This window comes from Phocoena sinus, chromosome 13 (genome assembly GCF_008692025.1).
Source record: "Phocoena sinus isolate mPhoSin1 chromosome 13, mPhoSin1.pri, whole genome shotgun sequence".
Lineage (NCBI taxonomy): Eukaryota > Metazoa > Chordata > Mammalia > Artiodactyla > Phocoenidae > Phocoena > Phocoena sinus.
The window spans coordinates 83,394,375-83,421,777 of NC_045775.1; the positions used below are offsets into that span (position 1 = coordinate 83,394,375).

The 27,403-nt window shown below is 42.1% G+C and overlaps 1 protein-coding gene across 6 annotated transcripts in view; it reads right to left on the minus strand.

Moving 5' to 3' along the window:
- The window catches only part of REV1 (REV1 DNA directed polymerase), an 82,023-nt gene extending 58,986 nt beyond the window's left edge, over nucleotides 1-23,037 (minus strand). For 3 of the 6 annotated variants that reach the window (XR_004352691.1, XM_032652161.1, XM_032652158.1), the window contains exon 1: nucleotides 22,836-23,037. The gene's annotated coding sequence lies outside the window, so the exon portion shown is untranslated. Of the gene's footprint in view, nucleotides 1-14,486; nucleotides 14,559-22,835 lie in introns of all 6 variants that reach the window. The other 3 variants (XM_032652163.1, XM_032652162.1, XM_032652160.1) reach the window with 2 other exon arrangements.
- Between the last annotated feature and the right edge of the window lie 4,366 nt (nucleotides 23,038-27,403).

Here is a 27,403-nt window from a genome sequence, read left to right on the forward strand (position 1 = left end):
TATGGCTCTTAAATTCTGTCTTTGCTATTACAGACTGCACACTTAGAAGTACAGTCATAGTGTAATTCATCTATTATGCAAAAATCCTAAAAGAAGTCAATCAAAGCAACTAGGGGACATGATGCAGAAAGACTATCACCAATAATAAATTGGTAAATCTGGCACTCTCCTTAAGGCAACGCATGACCAACTATACCATGAAGCCACCAAAATGGCTCATCTCAAGTGTCAGCTGGCTTAGTGGTGAGCAAGGTATAAATCAAAGCAGGCATTATATGAAATTCCTTGTGAAGTCAAATTCTTCTAACCCAAACGGCTACATCTTGGGACATGACTGCATTATTCTTCACAAAATTAATATGACCTCCAATTAAGTATTTTTCTTCTAGTAATTATATAGGTTAATATCAAAGGGTTACCATACACCACTGGAGAAGCCTTATACATTATCCAAGATAAACTGGCTTTGATATGCTTTAAAAAAATCTTTTATTGAATAACATCTTAAGATAGCCACACTTTATCCACACACATCAGCAGATATTTTCTTTCAAATATTTCTATTCTTAGTATATACAGGATTTATAATTTCTCCTTGCTGACTTTATATTAATTATGAATTTTTACTGTCTACTCTTAATAGGTGACTGAAAGACATGCAGAGAGTCAGAGTTGAGTCCAACAGAGAGACAAGGGGCAGGTGGAAAGGGCTGAGAACAGGAGGCAAAGTGATGAACCCTGATCAGGTGCTGTGGATGCTGGCGGAGAGAAGGGCTGCTTTGCTTTGTTTTGCCTTTTTAAGTTTGACGAAGGTAAGGGCATGGCTACCCAATGTGTTCACCCTGAGTCCCAGGAATGCCATCAGTGCTGTTCAATACTTCTGATTTCAAGAGGCTCACTTTGTCCAGTACCTCAAGACCTCTCCCTTATCTTAAAGGAGTCTGGGAAATGTGTTAACACACAGTTCTTGACTTCAGTATAAACTCTGACTCTGCACATCTGCTCTTACAAGTAAAGCGTGTGGGTGTTCTGGCCACTGTACATTAAGAATGCACACTCACAAAAATTATCTGCAACTATTAATCTGCTAAATGAACATAAATTAAAGAACAAAATACATTTAAAAAGTTTACTTCATCTGGCCATCTACTTAAAAGCCTCATTTATTTAAGATCTACCAGGTACCTATTGCAAAAGGCCAATATGAAAATCTTTATCCATAGTTTAATGAGGGTAGAGCAGTATGAAACAAAATCATTTTTTAAAAAAAGTTTTAAAGGTTCTTCCCCCATTCCAAAGTAAAAGAGCTATCCCAGCCAAATGTTTAAAGTTTTGAAAAGTGAAAGGAATGAAGGACTGAAGATGTAATTTCATCCAATTTCAAAGAATATAATTTGACCTATGAACAGCAAACTCCTATTGGTGCAGGATTCAATTAAGATCAAGAAAAGGAAAAAAGAAATAAACATATTTCATTTTACACATTCAAATTCTACTTTTGAGAAAATCCCATAACAAACAGTGAACTAGGTAATTTGCACCTACCCTCCCGCTGAGGAGGAGGAAAGCTAGACAAAACATAGTTTTAAAAAACTGCCTCAAGACACAGAAGGCCTAGCAAATAATGAAAAATCACTGAGCCAAGATTCAGATGACAGAGGAGACCTGCCACCTCACATCATCTCCCCAAACTGGGAGACCCTTTCCCTCTGAGAAATCTGGCAATTCTCAAGGAGTGGCTGAGAACACACACAGAGCTAAGGCAACAACAGCTAGGGCTCCCTTCCTAGGACACAGCTCTCACACCTGGGCGTAGGACCCCAGGATCAGAGTAAACTGGAGGCAGGCCTGCCCCAGGTCATCTCAGTCTCCGAAAGCAGATGCAGGTGACCCCAGGCTGCCCCATGAGTGCCCCACGGCACCTGGCAGAAGGAAATGTGGATCCTCTCAGGATGAGACAACTTCCTAAACTTCATACATTTCTACAAATGAGTTTGCAAATATAGTATCTAGTACACAAATAAAAATCACCAGGCACACAAAGAAAGATCACATGAACCAAGAGGAAAAAAAAAAACAACAACAAACAGACCTACAGAGACTCCAGATACGGAATTTAAGGTAGACTTTAAATTAATCAAGCTTACTATGCTCAAAGAGGGAAAAGACAAATTTCAGTATATCAGTAAAGAACTGGAAAATATTAGAAATAACTACACGGTGACTCTAGAATTGAAAGACACAATATTAGAAATTAAGAACTTAATAAATAGATAAAACCAAAAAAAACCGAAAAACAAATAAAAGCATAACTGGGGGCTTCCCTGGTTGAGTGGTTGAGAGGCCGCCTGCCGATGCAGGGGACACGGGTTCGTGCCCTGGTCCAGGAAGATCCCACATGCCGCAGAGCGGCTGGGCCCATGAGCCATGGCCACCGAGCCTGCACGTCTGGAGCCTGTGCTCCGCAACGGGAGAGGCCACAACAGTGAGAAGTCCACGTACCGCAAAAAAAAAAAGCATAACTGTAATAAGTCAGAAGAAAATGTCCAGATAAAGCACAAAAGGACGGAGAATATGGATGGGAGAAGAGACACCGGGGATACATGAGAAAGTCTAATTTAAATAAATTGGAGGGAAAAAGGAGAAAAACATAAGTTATATTTAAAGAAATAATGACTAAAACAGTCTAAAACTGATTAAAGATATCAAGCCACAAATTCAAGAAGCCCAATGAGCCCCAAACAGGAAAAAATAGAATCTATATCTAGACATATAATAGTAAAACTATGAAAAACTGAAGACAGAAAAAAAACATCTTAAAAGCTGCCATGGGTAGGAAAATCAGAGATTCCAACAAAATACTCAAAGGAGCAGCAATTAAACAGACAGCTGTGTTTTCAACAGAGCCAGAAGACAACAGTGCTGAAAGAATATGATTACTAACTTAGAATTCTAAGCCCAGAGAAATATTCAATCAAGAAAGATGAAATAAAGGCACTTTCAGGCAAATAAAAAGAGGTTAATGCCACCAGCAAACTTGTCTAAAGGAAATTCTAAAGGATATCCCTTAGATAGAAGGAAAATTCTCTAGGATGAACCATCAAAAATACAGAAAAAAAACCCAACAAGGTAAACAATACACATTTGGATAAATCAATGTTAAAAACGGACTGAATAAAACTACAATGACAATCAATCTGTTATTGTTTGTAGCATAATACACAGCATACGTGAATCAAAAGATTATGAATAAAAGACTAGGGGTGAGAGACTTATTTCTAATCCAGGCTCTGCCTCTAACTAGCTTCATCAACCTCTGGTAAATCTCCATCTCTCTGAGTCTCAATTACTATCTTATCCGGCTCTCTCACTATCAGACGTTTGGGTAGTTGACTACTAGAGTTCCCTTTGGTGCTCTACACAAGACATACTGAAGAACTATTTTCAGAAACTAAACATAAAAAATTAAAACTACTATATTCACATATTTTAGTAATGTATTTCAATTTCAGAAATTTGATTATGTAACAACTTTGATGCTCTACATGTTTATTTATATTTTAAAAAATGTATCCCAGAGAAGATTTAAGGCAGCCTGTCCTATCAAATCCATTTAAATAATCTATATGTAGATTAAGATGGCCTATGACAATGGATTAGGAGTAAAAACCTAACTGTAAAACTGGTCTTTGCTGAATACTAGGAGTAGCAATTAATCAGCCCTGTCACTGCTAGATGACATCAGTTGTGTAATTTTCTTCTGTCCAACAGCAGATGCTAGATAGTTCAGTTAGGGTTAGGGTTACAACCGTAACCCTACACAATGTTCCGAATTACAATGTGTCCTCTTGACTAACCCTGCTCACTAAAAAGAGAATGCCCTTTAACAACAGCCATCCAATTATCAAGCCAGACTTGCAAATAAAAACTGCCTTCTAGTTTTCAGATGAAACTCTTGCAGACTGGGTTCCCAGTCTAGTTCCACAGTGCGAGATGGCCTTGAGGAAAGTGATAAACATTTCAGAGACGGTAATTCATAACCTAAAATAACCTACTAACCTCGTCTTATCCAAGCATTAATGTAGAAGCCAATTTCTGGGTTTTTAAAAATTAGTTTAAAAAAATGAATAAAGAATGAATTCATGTATGCAAAAGTACCCTGATTCCTAGTATTTAGGGTAGTCCCTGAATAAACATTAGCTACTACTATACAAATCTACCTTGCTAGGCCACAGAGTGAAAATCAAATGAGACCACCTATGTGGAAACCGTTTGAAGACTATAAAATACAAACGTTGTTATTTTAAATAAGCTATCTCTGGTCTACAACACAATAGATTCAGTGACTCAAGACCTGGGCTCTAATGCCAGCCCAACTGTGCTGCCTGGCTACATGACCTGGGATGAGTCCAACAGCACCGTGGACTCCTCAGCTATAAAACAAAGTCTGCTTAGTGCTCCTCGGAATCCCACGGGCTGTGAACTGTAGTCAGGGTGGATGTGCGGGAGGAAACAAGTTGGGGGTAAAAACAGCAAGCAGGGACGGTTCCACTCCCTAAACCCACTGCAACTTTAGCAACCCTGCTTTTATAAGTTTCAGATTACTTGGGGGTCTGATTAAGATAGTCTTAAAAGAAAAAGCTCAAATTGAAAAAGCCTGAGGGACTTCCCGGGCGGTCCAGTGGTTAAGAATCGTCTTGCAATGCAGGGGACGCCGGTTCAATCCCTGGTCAGGGAACTAAGATCCCACATGCCGTGGGGCAAGGAGAGAGCCCGTGCAATGCAACTACTGAGCCCACGTGCTCTGGAGCCCACGCATGGCAACAAAGAGCCTGCGTGCTGCAACTAAAGATGCTGTGTGCTGCAACTAAGACCCGATGCAGCCATAAATTAATTAATTAAAAAAAAAAAAGACTGAAACCAAAACTAATGAACTAAAAACTAAGCCTAAAGACTTCGGCTCTGTTCTGTGTTCCTATATGTGACTCTACAAAATGTGCTGGATATGTCCCAGCCCTTGAAAGGTTCTAAGCTAAACGCACCTATACCTATTAGGCCTCAAGTAATGAAATTAGAAAGACACCACATGAGAGGCATCATTGCAGTCCCACCCCGCCCCCCATGTCTACACAGAACAGCAGCTGCCAGAGGAGGCAAGTGCAAGGCAAACAGGAGAGCAGCTCTGTGAGCCCAGGGACCCTGGGTGCCCACAATGCAAAAGATTTCCTGACTCTCTCATGCTCTCCACAGGGATGTTCAAAACGCTATGAAGAGTGCCAGGAAGATCCTGCTTACTAAAAACTATATGGAAATTATTGATGCACACTTTCCCACAACTCAATTTCATATTTGCTGGCACGCACTGTCACCAGTTCACTCTGGACTTCCAATGTGCATCTTAAGAGGTTAGTCAAATCCCACTAAAAAGAACTTCATTCTGTCTTCTTTACTATGATTACTGGTAGATTTTAATATCTCCCCACAGAATGATACTAATCACCAAGAGAAATCATTTTCATGCTAAAGTGCTATTTATCTATTTGTAATAGAATTATTAACATTGTAAGGTTCTGAACAGTTCATCACACACCAGAAAAATTCCCACTACATACACAGAAAATGCCCAAATACATATTCGTCAGTGTTAATCTGTTGCTTTCATATTCATAACTCTCAAGTATATTGACTATTAAGTAATGAAAGTGAGTGGCTTTTATTCAGTCTCATTAATCTAGCCATATGTACATGTATGGGTTTATCTTATCTTCATTTAACAGTTACTTAAGAAATAGTTGCTGACTGTTGGTGGGAATGTAAATTGATACAGCCACTATGCAGAAGAGTATGGTGGTTCCTTAAAAAACTGAAAATAGAACTACCATATGACCCAGCAATCCCACTACTGGGCACATACCCTGAGAAAACCATAATTGAAAAAGATACATGCACCCCAATGTTCATTGCAATAGCCAGGACATGGAAGCAACCTAAGTGTCCATCGACAGATGAATGGATGAAGAACATGCAGCACATATATACAATGGAATATTACTCAGCCATAAAAGAAACAAAATTGAGTTATTTGTAGTGAGGTGGGTGGACCTAGAGTCTGTCATACAGAGTGAAGTAAGTCAGAAAGAGAAAAACAAATACCATATGCTAACAACTATATATGGAATCTAAAAAAAAAAAAAGGTTCTGAAGAACCTAGGGGCAGGACAGGAATAAAGACGCAGACGTAGAGAATGGACACGGGGAGGGGGACGGGCAAGCTGGGACGAAGTGAGAGAGTGGCATGGACATATATACACCACCAAATGTAAAACAGATAGCTAGTGGGAAGCAGCTGCATAGCACAGGGAGATCAGCTCAGTGCTTTGTGACCACCTAGAGGGGTGGGATAGGGAGGGTGGGAGGGAGACGCAAGAGAGAGGAGATATGGGGATATATGTATATGTGTAGCTGATTCACTATGTTATACAGCAGAAACTAACACACCATTGTAAAGCAATTATACTCCAATAAAGATGCTAAAAAATAAATAAATAAATGGGCCACACTCTTCAAAATGTTAAAAAAATTAAACAAGAAAAAAAATTTATCAGGAAAAAAAGAAATAGTTGCTGAATGAACTGGAATACAGAAATGAATACACAATGGAAGAATGAATGTGCATATTATGGTAGCATACTCATCCATGAATGCTCCACAAATGCAGAGAAAAGAGCGCGCAGCCACACAGACCATCACCAGGCAAGGCCAAAATAAAGCAAGTTTACTTGCAGCTCCCACCACATCGCTGCTCAACACCTCTTTTTTCCTTCTTCAGGGCCTCCTCCTCTACCTTAGTTAGCTGTCAATTCTCTGCTAACAATTAAGAAACTGCTTAATAACTGGCTTACGGTATGACCCATCCCAGGGACCTGTGTATTTAAAAGGACTTCTCTAGGACCATTAAATGGGGGAAAGCACCGTCTTTTTGACAAATGAAGTTGGGAAAACTGAATATCCACAGGCAAAAGAATAAAGTTGGACCCTTAACATACACCATATACAAAAATTAACTCAAAATGGATCAAAGACCTAAATGTAAGACCTAAAACTATGAAGCTCTTAGAAGAAAACATAGGAGAAAGCTTCATGACATTGGATTTGGCAATGATTCCTTGGATGACACCAAAGCATAGGAAACAAAAGAAAAAAATAAATTGGACTATACCAAAATTTTAAAATGTGCATCAAAAAGTGCATCATCAACTGAGCAAAAGGCAACTCACAGAATGAGAGGAGATATTTTAAAACATCTACCTGAAAAGGGACTAATATCCAGAATATATAAAGAAGTGCTACAACTTAATGAAAAACAAATACACTGATTAAAAAATGGACACAAAATTTAAATAGACATCTCTTTGAAGAAAATATACACATGGCCATTAAGCCTATGAAAAGATGCTTAGCATCACTAACCATTAGAGAAATGCAAATTGAAACCACGAGGTAACATCTCATACCCATTAGGATGGCTACAATCCAAAAAACACAAAATAAGTGTTAGCGTGCATGTGAAAAAACTGGAACTCTTGTGCACTGTTGGCGGGAATGTCAAATGGTGTTGCCATTACGGAAAATGCTATGGTGGTGCCTCAAAAAATTAGAAATAGCACTGCCGTATGACCCAGCAATTCCACTGCTGGGTATACCCAAAAGGCTTGAAAGCAAGGTCTCAAGATATTTGTACACCCACGTTCACAGCAGCATTATTCCCAAATGCCAAAAGATAGAAGCAACCCAAGTGTCCACTGATGGATGAACAGATAGACAAAGTGTGGTATATACATAAAGTGGAACACTATTCAGCCTTAAAAAGGAAGGTAGTAGGGCTTCCCTGGTGGCGCAGTGGTTGAGAGTCCGCCTGCTGATGCAGGGGACACGGGTTCGTGCCCCGGTCCGGGAAGATCCCACATGCCGCGGGGCGGCTGGGCCCGTGAGCCATGGCCGCTGAGCCTGCGCGTCCGGAGCCTGTGCTCCGCAATGGGAGAGGCCACAACAGTGAGAGGCCCGCGTACCGCAAAAAAAAAAGGAAGGTAGTATTAAAAAAATAAATAAAATTCAAAAAACAAAAGGAAGGTCATTCCAACAAATGCTGCAACATGGATGGACCTCGAGGGCATTATGCTAAGTGAAATAAGCCAGTCACAAAAAGACAAATGCCATATTATTCCGCCTATATAAGGTATCTACAGTGGTAAGATTCACAGAGACAGAAAGCAGAAGGGTGGCTGCCAGGGGCTGGGAGGGCAGGGAGCTACTGTTTAACAGGTACAGTTTCAGTTATGCAAGATGAAAAGCATTCTGGGAAGACAGATGGTGGTGATGGTTACACAACAGTGTGAACATACTTAATGCCACACTTAAAAATGGTGAAGATGGTAAATTGTATGTTATATGCATTTTACCACAACTAAAACTTTTTAAAATATATTTTTAAAAATAAGCAAAGAAAGTTTAAAAAAAGGACTCTGACACTGGCAACTGGGTTCACAGGGACTGGTCAGCTGCAGGGAAGCGGGTAACCAGGATGTCCACTGAGGATACAAAGCTCAGAAGCAGGCTGTTCTTCTCCAGGACACCTGTATAGCACATGTGGGATTTTTTTCCTGGGGAGGGCAGTGGGAGGCCATGTGCAAAACTAATTTACTAGGGCCAAGTATCCCCCTCACGAGTGACAAAGTAAACGAAGTGCTAGGACACAGTCACTGACAAAGTTTAACAAAGCTGCTCCACTGGGCTCTCATCTGTCCTTAAATGCTGAAGGCTTCAACACCAGATAAACAGCTGTTTCGAGGTTTTGTTTTGGTTCAACCTTAGAGACCATCATTGTCTAAGGCTATGGTTCTCAGACCACTGAAGCTATTAGAGCACAACGGAGATTCTTGAATTTCAGAACCCAGGGAAGCAGAACCTTCTTCCAGACCCACCTACATACTACTCAGGTTTTGACTTTGAAGAGACTTTCACCAAGGTATTAAAAACAACCATCAGACACCTGTGTGAAGGGCATTATTGTGCCTTTGTAACAATCTTTTGTCTTCACCATATACTGGTTTTTAGGGATTCTAAACCGAGCTGACAAGTTTATATCGTAATACAGCATGTATTTCATGTATTTAAAATACCTTTGAAAAACATATAAAAATAAAACGTCAAGATATTTAGACCAAACATTATTCCTAGTGTAACAGAACCCTTAAAAAAATTTTTTTAACCTGGTCTCTTCACCTTCAGTATACTGAAGCATTTTCCTATTATCAATTTTTTATGCACAGTTAAACAATTCCTGTACTGTATGATACCATTTTGATCAACACCAAACAAACACAGACTTCAAAGAACTTTAACCCACCAAATAAAAGGGGCTACAATATACACAGCACTCTCTAAACAACGAATTATACATGTGGGTACTGAAGCCTTTTCTAGAACTGAGTCTGATCTATCTTTTCTTGAGGCATTCTCTATTGCCCTCCAAATTCATGATTTGTGTTTATACACTGCTTTGCGTGTTTTCGGTATTCAGTCTTGTTAAGTGTTCCTTTTCAAAAATAGTTTTTCCTTCTCGATTTATAAAAGCACTATATGTTTACTGCATAAAACTGAGAAAATGCAAGAAACAGAAAAAGGGAAGGGAAAATTACCACATTCCCACCTTCTTTTAAAAAATTCACCTGTTGACTGACACTTTACATTTCCTTTTTTTCAGTACTCCTTAAATTTTTAACATTTAAATTTTAAAAATTTCAACACACCGCTATATCTTACATTTCCATAGTGCTTTTATTTTTCCAAGGGGTTCTTACATATCCTATTTATCTTGACAACACATCCATGGAGTAGGCAGGCCAAATACTAGCTATTTTGCACATAGGCGCCTTCTAGGATAGAAGGGCTAAGATAAAATATCTGATAAGGCTGCACGGCTGGTTTGTGGTACAAAATCACACTTACCTTGTACAAACCTATGTCTCCAAATCTTCAGTGGAGAAACGAACAATGCTATCAGTATAATAAACTCCTGAAAAGAACACTCCTACTGAACTGAACCAGCCTAATACAATTCAACAAAACAGATGCTTTGACCCTCGCACCTGTCTGGGTCAGAAACAGTAGCTGCCATACATGTGACAGAAGGACTAAGGAGGAAAACAGGTCCAACAAACAGCTTGCATCTAGACCCCAACTGTACACGTCCATATTCATGAGAAGTAGAGACCCAGAGACACTACCAACTTTAACTGACCTTTTAAGCAGTCAGATTTTAGTTCTTTCATTTGTGGATAGAGGTGGACCTGACAAACCCTAGTCTCTTGCAGTTTTTTAAATGTATGATTCTATATATCTATCCATTTTTTAAAAAGGCTTTTAAGATCAAAGTACACATATTACGCTACTCTGTTAAAAAACTCAAAGGCTACGCACAGATGTGGCTATACAGTAAAGAATTAACCCTGCTCAAAGAGGGGTCTGGCCTTTGCTCTCAGAATGCCCTGCCTGACAAATGTCTGTTTATCTAGGGGCTAAGAGTCACTCCAGATGGTCTAACAATGTGATTTGTGATATACGGTGGAGGCTTTGGACCATGCACTACCAACCTTCTGAGAGGCTGGAGACAGAAGGTCAACCTCATCTATTTGACCAAACTCCAATAAAAACCCTGGACACTAAGGCTTAGGTGAGCTCCCCTGGTTGGCAATACTTCATGGGCATTGTCAGTTGTCATTGACAGAAGTCACCTCCATCCCAGATTCCTGTGGTGAGGACAACTCAAAGTTCCACACGTGGACCTCTCCTGTGTGCCCCATGCCTCTCTTTGGCTTGTTTTAACCTGTAACCTTTCACTGTAATAAATCATAACCACAAGCACAACAGCTTTCAAGAGTTCTGAGTCCTTCTAGTGAATTACTGAACGTGAGGGTGGTCTTGGGGATCCCCAAACTCTGGAGTGGCAGAATGACAACTGTCCCCTAATGTTCAGTCTCCCTTTCTTTTAGTAAAAGAACACCTCTCCCACCCCCTCTTAGTGGGGAGCAGGGTTGCCAAGAGCCTACATTGCCTCAGCTCCTTTAAATCAGGAGTGGCCACGTGATTAAGCTCTGGCCAACGAGATGCGAACAGAGTAACGTGTACAAAATTCTGTGCCATCTATCCTTAAAGGAAGTTGTTTACTTTTTTTGGAATGCAGCTGTGAGGTAACTTGGTTTCAACCAAGAGAATAAGGACAATACCCTAGCGGATGGCTAAGCAAACAGAAGGAACCTGGGCCCCCGAATGACCTAAAACAAGCAGTAGTTCATCAGCTGTGAACCGCCACCCCCATCACAGCGGAGAGAGCTACTTCACTCTCTGCATCACTGCACTCTCAAGTCTCTGTCACAGCCTTGCACCCTGGTACCTGGTTAGCCTGCACCCTAAGGAACCTAGGTGCATTTCACTGTTTTCATATTATGACTTAGAGTCAGTTATTTCAATAAACGACGCAGAAATAAAAGGAGAGACAAGCAATAAGATACATAAGAAAAATGTCTAGATACACAGGCATCCTCCACTTTTCAAAAGCTTACTTCGCACCACTTCGCTCTTACGAAAGACCTCCATTAGTACCTGTTTCCGCTAACCAGAAGAAACCCCAAGAAAATTTTCACTTTTACAAAACAAAAAGGGCAAAGCAAAAGCAGCATTCAGCCTGTCTTACAGCAGGCTGCTGCAGAGGGAGCGTCCTCCCCAAGCACCTTGGTACCGCCCAGTCCTTGCCCAGGAACCTTGCTCAGCATCTCAGCATCAAGCCCCCATGGTTTTGGACTGTGTCACTGTCTGTGAGCATCTGTGCTTTATCTTGGTTTATTCTGTGCATCCACTAGCAAGATGAGTCCTACGGTAATGGTTTCTTTGCTTTTGGCCATTTCGGCTTAAGAAAGGTTTCACAGGAACACTCTACTTCCAGGTAGCAGGGGAAACCTGTATTAAAACTGAAAATGCATAACATCTGTAATGTCCCAGTTTGAGGCTGATCTTATTAAAAGCAAATGTTCTATCCCAAACAATTTAATATAACAAATTTCTCTCTTATCCTCTTGGTTATTCGTAACAATGAAAATACGCACCCCTCCCCCACTGCAAATGACTGATCTAACAAAATCAGTCATTTGAAAACAAGCGGAAGGAGGCGTTCTAAAAGAATCACTAATAATTTTCTTCTCTGTAATTATAGATTTCCATAGATGGGAACGGAAATGAAGACACCGTTTTAATGAAGTACAAAGAACCTCCTTCTCTGGCTTTCCAGGGTGCGGCAAGATGAACTGGCTTCCCAACACCTTCCCTCACCTTCATGAATTCCTATCGCTCATTAAGTATCTCCACCAGGATGTCCCACATGCATCTCAAAGTCAGCATGTCCAAAAGTAGGGATCAGGCTACAGAGGAAAAGAAAAGAATATTCTGGAGATGATATGATAAAGAAAAGAATCTATAAGGAGTAAAAAGCCAGTGATCTTCACTAAGGAGAGGCAGCACAGTCTCATAGGAAAGCCAAAGGGTTATCTGAAGAAAAGTTCAAGGTTGCAATAAATCAAAGACTCCAAAGGCCACAGCAGAAGTAAACAGGGACAGAACTCAACTGGAGAATAAAGGAGGTAACATCAAAGAAGAGGGGGCTGTATCCTGAGCAGCGGTTCTCATTCTTGAGCCTTCACCAGTATCACTTAGAGGGCTTGTTAAACTCATTACTGACCAGGGGATTTTTGCAGAATCTAATGCCCGTGCCTGGCAGTTTTTATTTTGGCTGGCCAAAAATTAATTCTGTTATCTCACTAACATTTTGTGCGTTATTACATTCAATAGTTACACCCGACACACCTGTAAAGTCTTCTAATTTTTGTGAAATGTTGTCTTCAATCCACTCTTCTGTGGAAGAAAAGGAGCATTCTCCAGCATCGTGAGCTTCATTTTCACTTTCTGTATCAGAATCAATCGCTAAGGTTTTTTGTCTTTTTGTGGCTCTAATATTCACATCGTCTGAATCAGAACTATATCCTGAAGAGCTGTCATCTTCTGAGACACTAGTATATACGTCGCTCGGACAACCAGAGAATGCATCTGCATAAAATTCACTGAAAAATTCTTCACTCAAAATTTTGCAATATGTCATTTTTGAAAATTTTACGTTTATAATATACACAAGGTTGGAACAAAAACCTAAAGGAGCAAAATGTGAGTCATAATGACAGTCTTAAGTTGTATAATGAACCTTTGATCAATTTTAAGCTCCAACAACTTCGCATGGTGATGTTAATTGCATCACTCTCTAAAAATGTATTGATACATCTCCGGTCAATAATGTGTTAAAACCGACTGCTGGGCCCCAACTCCAAGTTTCTCATTTTGTAGGTCAGGAGTGGGGCTGGGAATTTGTATTTCTAAAAAGTTCCCAGGTAATGCCGATGCTGCTGGTGTGAGGCACATACTTTGAGAACCACCAATTCTGCCTGTGGTGTACCTAGAGTGGTCACCGAGAACAGAGACAAGGACCAGAGAAGTTCAGAGGTAATGAGACAGTATACTATGTAGAAAGAATGCTGTTACAATGTGCACTAGTAGAAAGAATTTCACAACAGGCATAAAGGCAACTCCCCAGTTGGTCTGGGAGGGAGATCTCACCTGTCCTTTGCCTCCCACTCCCTCTCCCCGCAAATCCCAGGTCTGATCTAACAGGTTACTCCATATTCACGGAGTATTTACTGTAATTTTCAGTTTTCAAGATGAGTTAAGTGTAAACCACAATCCAAAGCTACCTGTTAGAGAAGAAAGATGTGCATAGGACTACAGTCAGGAGCCAACATTAGAGGCACCGACAAAACACAACAGACCACACAGAAGACAGCAGTAAAGCTCCCCTTGGAGAAGAGATGATCCAAGAAGGCTTCACTGAAAAGGTGGATCTGAGCTGAGGGCAATAAGTAGGATTTGAACAGGCAGAGGGGAGTGAGCGGGTGAATTCAAGAAGAAGGAAATTCACGAGCAAAAACATGAAAGAGAAAAAGAAGTTTAAGGCAACATTCTGGGGCTGACACAGAGACAGTGATAGATGAACTAACAGGGTAGCTGAGGGAATGTACAGAAGGCCCCGAATATCATACTAAGAAGTTTGAACCCTCCTTTGTGAAAGTCAGGAAAGGAAGTGTGAACTTGTGCATATAAGTGATGGGGGATGGGATGGCTGCACACAGATGCAAAAGGTTCTGGCTCCCCAGCCTCATCTACACGAAGATTTATTAACTTGTCTCGGCAGCAGTCCTCATCCCATGTATTGCATCCGCACAATGCATTAGATCTCCAAACTCACAAGGTAAACCGGCATACATGGTGGCATATAACTAAAAACAAATCCTTCTGAGTAACTGCAATTCAAAAAATATGGTCAAACTCACTCTTTTCTAGATCTGCTATCAGTTCCATCTGTCACGCATCTCTTTTCTCACAAATCCTTATGGTAAGTGTAACTGCAAGTGAAAACAGAGTAGAATGTTGAAGAAACTGCCACTGCATTACCTTCTGGCCTCGCTTCCCTCACTTCATGCCAAGAACCCCCCATCATAGATTAAAAACAACAACAACAAAAAACCCACTACTTTTTAGGATGATATGACATTTTAAGGAGATGCTACATTCTTCAACAGACACTTATTTAGCACTCTATGCCTGAATTAATAGATGCTAATTCTGAGAAACACTCAGTGAGCTCCAAGAGAATGTAATAACCTTTAAGTGACAATCGGAAGTAAGATTTTCTACTGGGCATAAACAATATGCAAAAAAACATTATTAACCTTCAACACTGTAAACTTGAACAGCTAGTAACTTCCACTCAAGATCTAAAATTCAAAGTGGCAACTAAGTTACTACATTTTTAGAGCTCTAACAACACATACATTATCAACACCTCCACCTTCATGAAGTTTAGACTTCCTTTCAGTTAACAGTAGTAATAACCTAAGCCTAAAATTACACTCAAAAAGAAATACCAAAAGCAAACTTTTTGAGCCAAAATTATCGTGCTTTTTAAAAAATACCAAAAAGTATGTAGTTTATAACCCTACCTACAACACAATTTACATAAATAAAATATTTCACTCAAATGAACATCAACCCAGGTTTCAAATACTATTATACCGATAAAAAAACCGCTGTAATTTTCAACAGAAGGCAATCTTTCTACATACACAAATATATTGAAATGCAACCTGCTCCAATTTTTAGTATACTGGAGATCTCCGAGCCACTACTACAGAGGTGTGTTCTAGTTTGAACTGTAACAATTGTGCATCTGTCCTCACCTCCTCAGCTACTGTCCTCTAATGAACAGGGTGGCTGGCTGGCCTTTGTCCCTGGTTCTTGGGAGACTCTAAACCCTTGGAATTTCACAACTGATAGGAGTCTCCTTGTTATCCATGGTGGACCCCTAGGACACATCTTTTTATTAACAGGTGACTCCCAGTAAGCCCCTCATTTCAAGATGGGGCTAACCATGCTGGAAAGGCCAACCAAGTGATTAGAGGGTTGGCTTTGAGCCATATGCTATCAGCCTGACCTCCTGGAAAAGGAAGGGGTTTGGAGATGAAATTCGACCTTGTGGCCCACGACTCAATCAATCGTGCCAATGTAATAAACCAATAAAAACTCTGGACCCTGAGGCTTGGGTGAACTTCCCTGGTTGGTAATCATAAACCAATACAGGAGGATGATGTGTCCTGAGCACATGGAAGCATCGTGTTTGGGACCGTCCCAGACCTCTCTTTGCATATCTCTTCCTTTGGCAGGTTCTGGTTTGTATCCCTTATAATAAAACGATAATTCTAAGTACAGCCCATTCCTGAGTTCTGTGAGTCACTCTAACAAATTATCAAGTCTGAGGGGGCTGTGGGAACTCCCAATTATGTGGCCAGTTGGTGAGAAGTGCAGGTGGCCTGGAAGCCCTGGAGCCTGCAGCTGGCACCTGAAGTAAGGGGAGTCTGGTGGACTGTGCCCTTAACCCGTGCTGTCTGTTCTAACACTGGGTGGTTAATGCCAGAATCACACTGTGCCTATAAAATAGGAGATACTGCCCTACCTCTCTTCTCGGGACTCTATGGGAGCTGGATGAGAAAAAGTCAAGCAAAAGCACTTTTTAAGGCATAAAGCATTAGAAAAAGTAAGGGACTTTTTTGGTTATGCTCTCAAAAATGTTAAAGAAGAAACTGTTAAAATATTTTTTAAATTCAGGATCGTCCAGCTTAAATTTTTAAAAAGGCTTAAAATAGGGATTTTCCTGGTGGCGCAGTGGTTAAGAATCTGCCAATTCAGGGGACACGGGTTTGATCCCTGGTCTCAGAAGATCTCACATGCTTCGGAGTAGTTAAGCCCATGTGCCACAACAACTGAGCCTGCACTCTAGAGCCCGCGAGCCACAACTACTGAGCCCGTGTGCCACAACTACTGAAGCCCGCATGCCTAGAGCCTGTGCTCTGCAACAAGAGAAGCCACTGCAATGAGAAGCCCATGCACCGCAACAAAGAGTAACCCCACTCGCCACAACTAGAGAAGCCTGCGTGCAGTAACGAAGACCCAACGCAGCCAAAAATAAACAAATAAATAAATTTATATTAAAAAGGCTTAAATAGGCAGTAAGTCATCTAGAAATACAGCTTATTACAAGATAAAATTGAGAAATTTGATGAAAAACATTTAAGAGTAAGGAATCTAAATCATAATTTCAATTATGTAACTAAGACTAGTACCTAAATGATAAAAACATATTAGCAATCTCAAGTGTAGAAATGATGGAGTTTAGAAAATGTAAAATTCAGCTACTATTTTCTGACTAAACTTCCCAAGAGCTCATTTTAGTCTTGGTTCTGATCAGGCATGATTGAAAGCAATAGACAACATTTTGGTTACTCAGATACTGGGCTCAAGTAAAAACTGTTCACATCACAACCAACTTTTTTGCCCATCCCTAACTAATCTTTTAATTTAAGGATAAAGCCACAAGATCTGATCTTTAAAGATCAGGTCTTTAAAAGCTTGTCAAACCATCCTATGTGCGTAAGACAGTTACCTGCCTACGTGAATGAGAAAGCATAATTTCTAACTACATTACAGAATCGTTTCTATTACTTTAAAGCCAATGATTAAAAAAAAAAACCTCATGACTTTAAATCACAAGTTTACATGAATATATCGCTCAATTCTCTACCCTCTTGAACATAAGATACTAAGCATACACTGGTCTTACCCTGCATGATGAAGGGGGCAGTTTAGTGTAGCAGAGGAAAAAGCAGCTTTAAAGTATTAAAACAAACAAACCCACCCCACAAAACCCTAGATTCTGGTCCTGTTTCTCCTCGATCATCAGATGATTCTCTGGGTCTCATTTTTCCTCAGGGAAAATACAGGGGCATGGCCTACAGAATCTATAGGGTTCATCCTAGCACTGGCATTCTGAATCTACTTAAGTGTTGAGAAGTCAACAACTCATAATTTAGATATTCTTCATATTTTTGAAGTGTCACAAGTAGATGTCAAAAATCATTAAAACTTAGCATTATGTAAAAACGCTCCACACCGATGAGTCCTTCCTTACTAAAAACAAAAATAATAAAGATTCGCTCCATGATCGGCAGAAACACATGTATTTACTTGCTACCTGAAATTTCTTTTAGCCTTAAGCAAATTTAAATACATTCATGTTTTCCTAAATCTGAGGCATCACATCTATTATATGCAAAACCTTTTCAAACTGATTACAAAGCTGACCTACCATGACACACATGATGCTGACTTATTTTTAATGTTTTAATAAGGAAAAAATGATTTTGCATATCATCAACCTATTAAAATGTTTCACACTCATAAAAAACAGACATTTAAGTATAGTAGAGATGGTTCCTAACTTATGATGCTTCGATTTACAATTTTTCGGCTTTATGGTGGTGCCAAAGCGATACACGTCCAACAGAAGCCGTGCTTTGACTTTTGATCTCTTCTGGAGCCAGAGGTATCGGTACAGTACTCTCTTGTGATGCTGGGCAGGAGCGGCACCACAGCTCCCAGTCAGCCACGCGACCCGGAGGAGGAACCACTGATACACTTACAACCATTCTGTTTTTCACTTTCAGTAGAGTATTAAATAAGTTACACGAGATGTTCAACACTTTATTATAAAATAGGCTTTGTCTTACTTGACTTTGCCCAACTATAGGCTAATGTAAGTGTTCTGAGCACGTTTAAGGTAGGCTAGTCTAACCTATGATGTCCAGTAGGTTAGGTGTATTAAATGCAGTTTTACTTACAACATTTTTAACTTACGACGGGTTTAATGCAAAGTAATTCCATTCTAAGTTGTGGAAGATCTGTCGTAGTCAGAGCCAAAAAAAACAAGAAAGAAAAAGAAAAGAAAAAAACAGCCATAAAACGATAAAACTGCCAGTAGTAAAGAAGAACGACACATACAAATAACGTGATGAAACACAACGCAAGTTTCCAAACAGAAACCTTGTTTCGACCTGCCTCATAGCAAAGTGGATGTGACCTTGGGTTATGGAATCAGGTGGAAGCAGACTGAAATCCTGGCTTCCTTCTCACCTGTGTGACCTGCCCAAGTAGCATCATCTCTCTAAATCTGTTTCTTTAAAACTGTGTCCACCTGACCGGGTGGTTGTGAAGATTAAATGAGACCCTGCACTAAGCAAAGAGCCTGACACACAGTAAATATTTAATGATTCAGCAATTATTATTAAACTTTGTAACAAATGTTACACAGAGCAGTATTGTGATTTTTTTTTTTTTTTAAGTTTAAGGCCGCCCAAAGTTTAGGACCCTATTGACTAAAGTTCAGACTGAGAAATGAAATAAAACAATGCTCCTACAAAGAGGCATTTTACTAAGGACCAGTGGACTAAGTAAAGATAACTGGTATTATGCAAGGGCAATCACCACAGGCAGCTTAGTTTCTAGGAATACAGTTTGGGGGTGGGCAACCCATAATGAAAGAAGGCAGAAATTGAACACACTAAAGATGGTAAAAACATCTTTCCTTTCCCAACTACTACAGGACTCATACTTCAACTGTATCTCAAGGATTTTCCTGTCTTCAGCCTCCAGCAAGTCCTTCCATCACCACAATTACATCTCTAGCTGAACTTCGAAGGGAAATATATAAAAGCCACTCCCGTGGGCAGCTGCTGAGATAATCACTCTTAGCATCTTCCACAGATCTAAGAATCAAAAAGCTGACTTAGGGCTTCCCTGGTGGCGCAGTGGTTGAGAGTCCGCCTGCCAATGCAGGGGACACGGGTTCGTGCCCCGGTCCGGGAAGATCCCACATGCTGCGGAGCAGCTGGGTCCGTGAGCCATGGCCGCTGAGCCTGCACGTCCGGAGACTGTGCTCCGCCAACGGGAGAGGCCACAGCAGTGAGAGGCCCGCGTACCGCAAAAAAAAAAAAAAAAAAAAAGCTGACTTACACATTAAGACCGAATACCGGTCACCATTCTTAGCAGTTTATTTTTTAATCCGTTCTATACATCCACAAAATGTATTTATTTTAAAAAGGAGTTCCATAAGTATAACTTTGGTAGCCAGAAAAATTCAGTAAAAGTAGTAAAGATAAAATTCAATGCTTGCATTTTTAATCTCACACAAAAACACAAAAGTCCTAAGTGAATACTCCAAGCTAATTTCAAGTACTGGTTTTCAAAACTGTGAAACAACCCTGTTCTAAGAACTTTATATACATTAACTCAATTATTTCTTACCATAATCGTAAAAAGTAGGTATTATTGTCCCATCTTACAGATGAGCAAACTAAGGCACCAAAAGATATTAACTAGCCCAAGGCCACACAATCAGTAAATGGTAGGAGCCAGGATTCTGACCCTGGCTGTCTGACTCCAGAACTAATGTTTAAATCAACTATACCACTCGTTCACTTAATTCACTTAACAAGTTTCACTGAGAGCCTACTATGTGCCAAGCACCCTTCTAAGCACCAGAGACAGAGCCATGAACAAGTCAGACAAGGCCTCTGCCCTCCGGGGGGGAGAGGCTTTGGAACAAACAAGTCTTATGGGAGAAATGGGTAAGTTAAGTGAAGAGTGTATCTCTGCCTCGTAATAAATGCTGTGAAGAGAAATAAAGCAAAATGAATCAAAAGTGACAGAGAGAGGGGCTGGCTTCTACTGTAGGGATCAGAAAGAGATCACTCTGACGTGATGACATCTGAGCAAGACAGCCACCAGGAGGAAGGGGTGGCCCAACTAAAAGCGTAACACCCCAAGAGAGGAACAGTTTGGTTTGTTCGAGAAACGGCAAAAAGTTCTGATTCAGTTCTAAGGATAACAGGAAGCTTTTGGAGGGTTTTCACCAGGAGAGTGACAATATGATTTACGTGTTTAAAAAGATCACTCTGACTGTTATGTGGGGATCAGCCGGGAAGGGAGCGACAGAAATAGGGACACCGGGGAAGGCACTGTTGCAACAGTCTAAGGGAGACATACTTGAACTCAGACTAGGATTCCCGTACTGTTCATAAGTAGATGAGATACTAAAAGGAGAGCATGCAACCTAACTGCCCCTGAAACAGACTTTTTTAATATTTCTCCTTCCTCGTCTCCCATAGATTCTTTTTAATATCCATGTTAATGCTTTAGTGGGAGCTGTTATAGAAGGAAAGTAAGATTAAAAGGTATTTCCTTCATTTATAAATGTTCTATTTAATATACTCCAGGATTTATTACAATATGTCACATACACTCATACATTCTTGAGAAGCAGAAAGAGCTTTACTGCTCCTTAGTTTAGGGCTTGTTCATTTATTTGGAGACAAGAAGAGGTACCTACCACCTCTTGTGATTAGCTTTCTTCTCATGCTTTGTCTCAGCACATCCCAGCTCATTCTAGACTGTGAACTGTAATAAAAAGGTATACCAAAGGGAATTTGTATTTACGGAGCACCACTGTGTACCAGGGACTCACTAGATGCCTTACATTTAAGAGCTCATTTAATCGTCAGTTACCCAAGGTAGGAAATATGTTCGTTAGACAAATGATTAAAAAAATCAGAGATATTAGTAACTTAAATTGTCCAAGGACACAGCTAGTAATGGGTAGACCTAGAATTTAAATCTACATCTAACTCTGAAGTTCTTATCTTCCTACTACAGCAGCTATGAAAGAAAGGACTATAAAATATACATTACATGCAATCTCTCTTATTAGTGACTAGCTTGTTGCTGGTGGGGACGGGTTTCTTTCTCTTACACAAAATCTGAGTTTTGAAGTTGGGGTTGGAGAAAATGGAGTGATCTTACATATTCAAACACATTATTTTGAAAACATATTTACTACTTGAGGTATCAAAGAAATTAGTCCTAAAAGAGAGATTCCTGCCTTAAAAAAAAAAAAAAACTTAAATACGTATTGTTTACCATGAAATAGGAGTAATGTTCTATGACAAGTTTGGTACAGATTCTGCCCACAAAAGACCTGGAGATAGAGAAAAAGAGGATACGGATAAAAAGATAATCATCATAACACATGAGAAGTGGCAAAAAAACAGCCTAAGAAGTGAATGGAGATCCTTCTAGACCAGGGAAGGATCGCTGGAAAAAGAGGGACGCTAGGTGCGCTTCCAAGAGTCTAGGAAGTACAGGGAGGGAACTACACACCCGCAGTATCTGCTCCGGCTAAGACAAGGCTACGTGGGAAAGCTGAGATGGAAGTCTGGAAAGCAGGTAAACGGTATACCCCACAGGACGGGTTACCGCGAAGTCCACAGGAAGAACCAAGGTTATCCTATGTCCTACCCTAAAGCGGAAATGGCTAATTCTGGAAAACGATAGTGGAGAGGCCGGGGAGACAGAATTAAGAATCGCTACATCAAGTCCTTACCAGTTAGTTACAAGCCCTTTGATGATATGTGCTAGTCTCGTTATTTTCACTTAAATGATACCATTTCTATGCTGGACGTGACCTGAAAAGATGTAGAAGATAGAAACAGCAGGCTTACACCACCTGCAATTTTTTTTTTTTAAATCAGGTGGGTGGGGGGTCAACTAACGAGTGATACACTAAGGTATTTCTTTACAAACTGGGTTTCGGTAGAAAGAGCAGGGAAACATATAAGGAAAGGGCCCTTTCCGTCTGCACAGGTGCTGAATCATTTTCACAAGGAGTGAAGTGGGAAACGGGCACTTGCCAGGACAGTTGGGGAAAGGAGCTCTGCATATCAAGGCAACAGATAAGTAACAAGGAAAAAATAAGTGAGTAAAAATTGCCTTCGGATAGTCCGACACCGATGCCGGGATCCAACGCGGGGCAAGGGGTGGGGGGATGCGGGGTCACGGGGAAGACGCCGCGGCGGGAGGCCGGGCGGAGCATCCAGCGCGTGGCCCCGGCCGGCAGCCCACGCGCATGAATGAATGGCGCGGTCCGAGCGGGGCCGGCGAGCAGGGCCGCGGGCGCGAGTCGTCGGCGCGGCGCCTCAGCGGGCGGCCGAGCGCGGGCGGCGGGCCGGCTGCGCCATGGCGGAGGAGGAAGGGGAGGTCACGCGTTACATAACCCGGCAGCGGCCGCGCTCCGGACGCCGCGGGCCGCCCAGGCCGCGAGACCAAGGGCCGCGGGAGCCGGGCCGGCGCGCCGCCCCCGCCCCGCCTGAGGCCGCCCGCGCTCGGGCCGCCGCCCGGCGACGCGAGGCCGGCCCCACCCCGCCCCCATCCCCGCCCCCGGCCCGGGGGTCGCTCACCTTCCGCGTTGCCCCAGACCACCATGCCCGGGCACGGCCGCCTCCTCCGGCCTCGCTGGCCCCGGCGCCGCCGCCGCCGCCGCCGCCCGGTGCCCTCGCCGGGGGCGGGGAGAAGGGCCGGGTAAGGAGTCACACCGCCGCGCCGCGGTCCACGCTCGCCCCACGCTCGCGGCGGCCGCCCTGAGCGCGCCCGGTGGCTGCTCTGTCCCTCCCCCTCCAACGGGCGCGCGCGCCGCGGCTCCGCCCCGCCCCTCCCCCTCCGGCGGCCGGCGCGCTCCCAGGCTCCTCCCCGCCCTTCCCCCCCGCCCACGGCGGTCCCGGCCCCGGCTCGCGCTGCGCAAGCGCCCGCCTCGCTCCTAGCCCCGGGCGACCCCGAACCTCTGGCGCGGCGCCCCTCCCAGGCCCGCCCTCGGGAGTCAGCGCCTCCGCGGCACGTGACCGTCTCGCTTGCGGGGGCGGAGAGGAGCGCGGAGCCGGCCCGCCTTCCGCCTCGCGGCGCCCGCCTTGTACCCCGAGACCTGCGAGCCTCCCGCTGGGGTTGATGCGCTGTCCTAGTCTCTGCGAGTCCCGGCCCCGCGCTGCACTCCCCAGTCCGGGAGGACACTAGTTCAGGGACCCACCATGCTTAATAACCCTGGAAGATCCGTAAAACACCCAGGTCCCCCGCCATGAGCGGTTGACTTACAGTGACATCTAGTGGAGGAAGGGACACACGTGAACTGACACTTTGCTGTGTCAGGGAGCGACCGGGAATCAAGGCCCACAGAGGTTAGTGGGAATGAACGCTGCGCCGCGGGGTTTCAGCGTTGCCAGCTCCCGCTGGGGCGCGAACATCATTCTCTGCGCGATGAGTCCCGCCCTCCATTGCACCTGGATATTCGTAAACCTGCGGCAGGTGTCCCATCCCACATGCAGCGCTGGGATAACACGCGAAAGCAATTTGCTACTACTGTAAAAACAAACAAAAAAACATACATTATGTGTGCTTAAATGCAATTTTAATTGAGGGCCTTCTGGCAAAAGACGATTGTTCCCTAAGGACCATTTTCCCTCTCTTGGCAATGTCGGTTTGCCTGGAGATCCCACATCGCTATTATAACAGTCTTTATTGTTGTAATGCACAAACATGAAGCGAACCTCCCTGCAAAGGCTTGACACTTTTCCCCCTTTTTCCCTTAGCTGAGAGACTTGAAGAGTTTGCAAGTGCGTAGGAAACAATTAGTACTCGTTTCAAAATTGATTTTGCAGAGCTGAGGCTCGTTTACTGGTAATTCAGAGAATATTCAAATGACTTTGTTTCTTTTTTCGAGCCCCTTCGTTTTTGCCACTTTATAGACTTCTATAAATGCACTTCAACCTCAGTATTCTTGTCTCTAACCCTACAAAATCACGTTGCATGCTTTTCTGAAACGTCATAATTTAATACAAACAGCGTCATTTCAATAGACTCACAAACATTTGCCAGCTGCAACATCAGGGTATCATCTGCTGAGATGCCACAGAAAAACAGTGGCAGCCCCTTATTAATTATGGGTTTGTTTGTTGTTTTTTTTTTGCGGTACGCGGGCCTCTCACTGTTGTGGCCTCTCCCGTTGCGGAGCACAGGCTCCGGACGCGCAGGCTCAGCGGCCACGGCTCACGGGCCCAGCCGCTCCGCGGCATGTGGTATCTTCCCAGACCAGGGCACGAACCCGTGTCCCCTGCATCGGCAGGCGGACTCTCAACCACTGCGCCACCAGGGAATCCCTTAATTATGTTTTTTTAATGCATCTCTCTAAATGTCAGTATTCCACTAACATGAAATGGCAAAACTCGATTTTCAAAATGAAGAAAGATCTGTGGACTCTACTGGAAAAAATACCGTCGTATTTCAATTTTTTCACACTATTTGAGTCAAAGGTTCTTGTTGTTGTTATTGTTGTTTTCTTTATTTTCTCAAAAAAGAAACACAGACGCTGAGCTAACTGACCTTGGCAACACCTTTACAGAATATAGTAATACGGTATTAACTGCATTTTAGTGCAAATTAGTAGGTAGGCTCCGATAAGGGAAAAAAAAAAATCAGGTTGCTCTCTAGATACAACAGGATAAAAAGATAGATAAAGAATAAACCCCAGAATCTTTGCTAAAGTTTTCGCCCATTCTAGAATATTCTGTTATCACCTACATTCATTCACTCATTTATTTACTTCCATTTATTCTCATGAGGACTGTCTTTCCCAGGCTAAGGGGAGTTGGCCTGACCTTTGGGTAAAGCAGCTGAGATGTCCACTCTGGACTCCCACACATGGGGGAGAACTTTGGGGGGCACTGCACCTTATTCCTCTTTTCTGAACTTTATTAAAAATCATTTTTGAAACATCTAATATTACTGACATCTCAAGATCCTATGAAAGTGCAGACCCGTGACCCTTGCGGGGACAGCCCTGGGTAAGGACATGGATCTGTTATCTTTTAACCTCCGTATCCAGCAGTAAACATTTGTCGGAAAGATCCACATCTAGTCTCTCAAATACCAAAAACAGAAAAAAAAAGAACAGGAAACCACTAAAAAACAAAGATTTGTACTCAAGTCCCTTGGGTAAAATACACACTGTAACTCGTGCTTTGCTCTTAGGAAAGAGTGATCTTGATGATTGTTACAAGGCAATATATGCTTTTATGTTACAAGGCAATTTATGCTGAAAGACGAGATAATAACAAGAACGAGCACAAGCCCACAGAAACTTAGAAAGGAAATTGGAACCAGCGTTGGCTTACCAAAACTTAATTCTTCTAAAAACAGTATCTGTCTTTACAGAGTAAAGAAAGTCCACGGACAGGTATATATACACTGTCGGCCCTCCATAAGGGCAGAATTCCATCTGGAATCAGCTGAACCCGCTGATGCAGAACCCTGGATACATTAGCCTGACTGTACCACACTATTTTATATAAGGGACTTGAGCATCTGGGGATTTGGGTATCCATGGGGGTCCTGGAACAAATCCAACATATTTAAACAACATAGTTCCCATAATTCAGGATGATTAAATAATTGGTTATAATGAGCATTCTGAATGCCAGTCACTGTCACGTCAACAGTGAACAAAATGCACGTCCCACCCTCAAAAAGTTTCCATTGTAGTGAGGGAAGCAAATAAGTACCACGTGCCTGCCAGATAGGCTCAGGGCTGCTTCCAGAGACTGTTCTATGGAGCACATAGGAAGGGTGTCCGGGAGGCTTCCTAGAGAGAATGACATCTCAGTAAGGACTAGGAGACTAGTGGGGTACCACTGCCCATGGAAGGAGCAACATCTGTAAAGGCAGAAAAGGGATGGAGAACAGGGAACATTCCAGAAACTTCGAAGTGTGAAGTACAGAGGGGGATGGGGGGGTGTGCTGAAAAAGGAGGTTGGAGAGGTAAGAAAGGGTCAGAGCATGAAGGGCCCCACAAAGTATATGAATGGGTTTTGACTCTATCCTAAAGGCAGTGAACAAATTAAAGGGTTTTAAGGGATAAGGTGACTTTAGAAAGTTACTCTGCTGCATGGAAAATAGTTTTGGGAGGCATTCAGGAGGACTCGTAATCGTCCAGGTGCCCAGGGGCAGGCCAAGAGGAGGCAGGGGGTTGGATTTGACCAGGGTAGGGGTTTTGCAAAGCAAGTATAATGAAAGAAGAAAAAGGGAAAGAAGTCGAGGACATATGCAAGGGAGGAATCATACTGATGGATCATGGAACTTAGTGATTTTTTTTTTCACAGCATGAAACACAATAGTTTTGTTTATTAAGTAGGTAGAGCCAAACAACTTAGTATTTGTGACATAACAACTTAGTAGCCATTTGAAAAAAAATAATACACATGAAGTGAAAGCAAGAATAGTGTTTTGATTCCATTCTTAAATAACCATTGTTACTTACCAATGGGAACTTTGTGCCCAGTGGGCAGTGTAAAACTTCTCAAACTGTGGGATCGGATTTGGTACTGCCACCCTCATTTCCCATTCCACACTGGCAAGAACCATTCATACATATTGCTATGTACCTCATACTCCATTATACCAAGAGGTAGAGGTTGTCCCACTACTAGTGATACTAAGTTAAATCATTTGGCTGGGTGGTGACAGCCAGATATCTACATTGTAAAACTACATCTTCCCCCATGCATGCCACGGAGTAGTACTTTTTACCAAGTGAGTATTCTCTTCAACAATCTTTTCACCTAGTGGTTTCAGCATCCATTGATGATCCTGAACTGAGTCAACTTTTTCACTGGGTTGCAAAGGAGTGACTTTCTACTTCCGTCATTCCTTCCACATTTATTAGCATTTTTCTTCAAAGAAGAACTGTCCCTTATCAACTGGGGATAAACTATCATTTCTCCCTAAAAAGGAGGGCAAATGCTTCATTCTTTCCCTATAATTACTAATTTTCATAGAAAAGTATTGTCTAAATAGTTACCTCTAATGGTGGTAAATGAGCTTTTTCTTCCTGTTTCTCCTCCTCTTCTTGAAAAATTCTAATGAACTAAGTTTTAATTTACTTATTGTAATCTTGAGATTGATTTTATATATATATATATATATT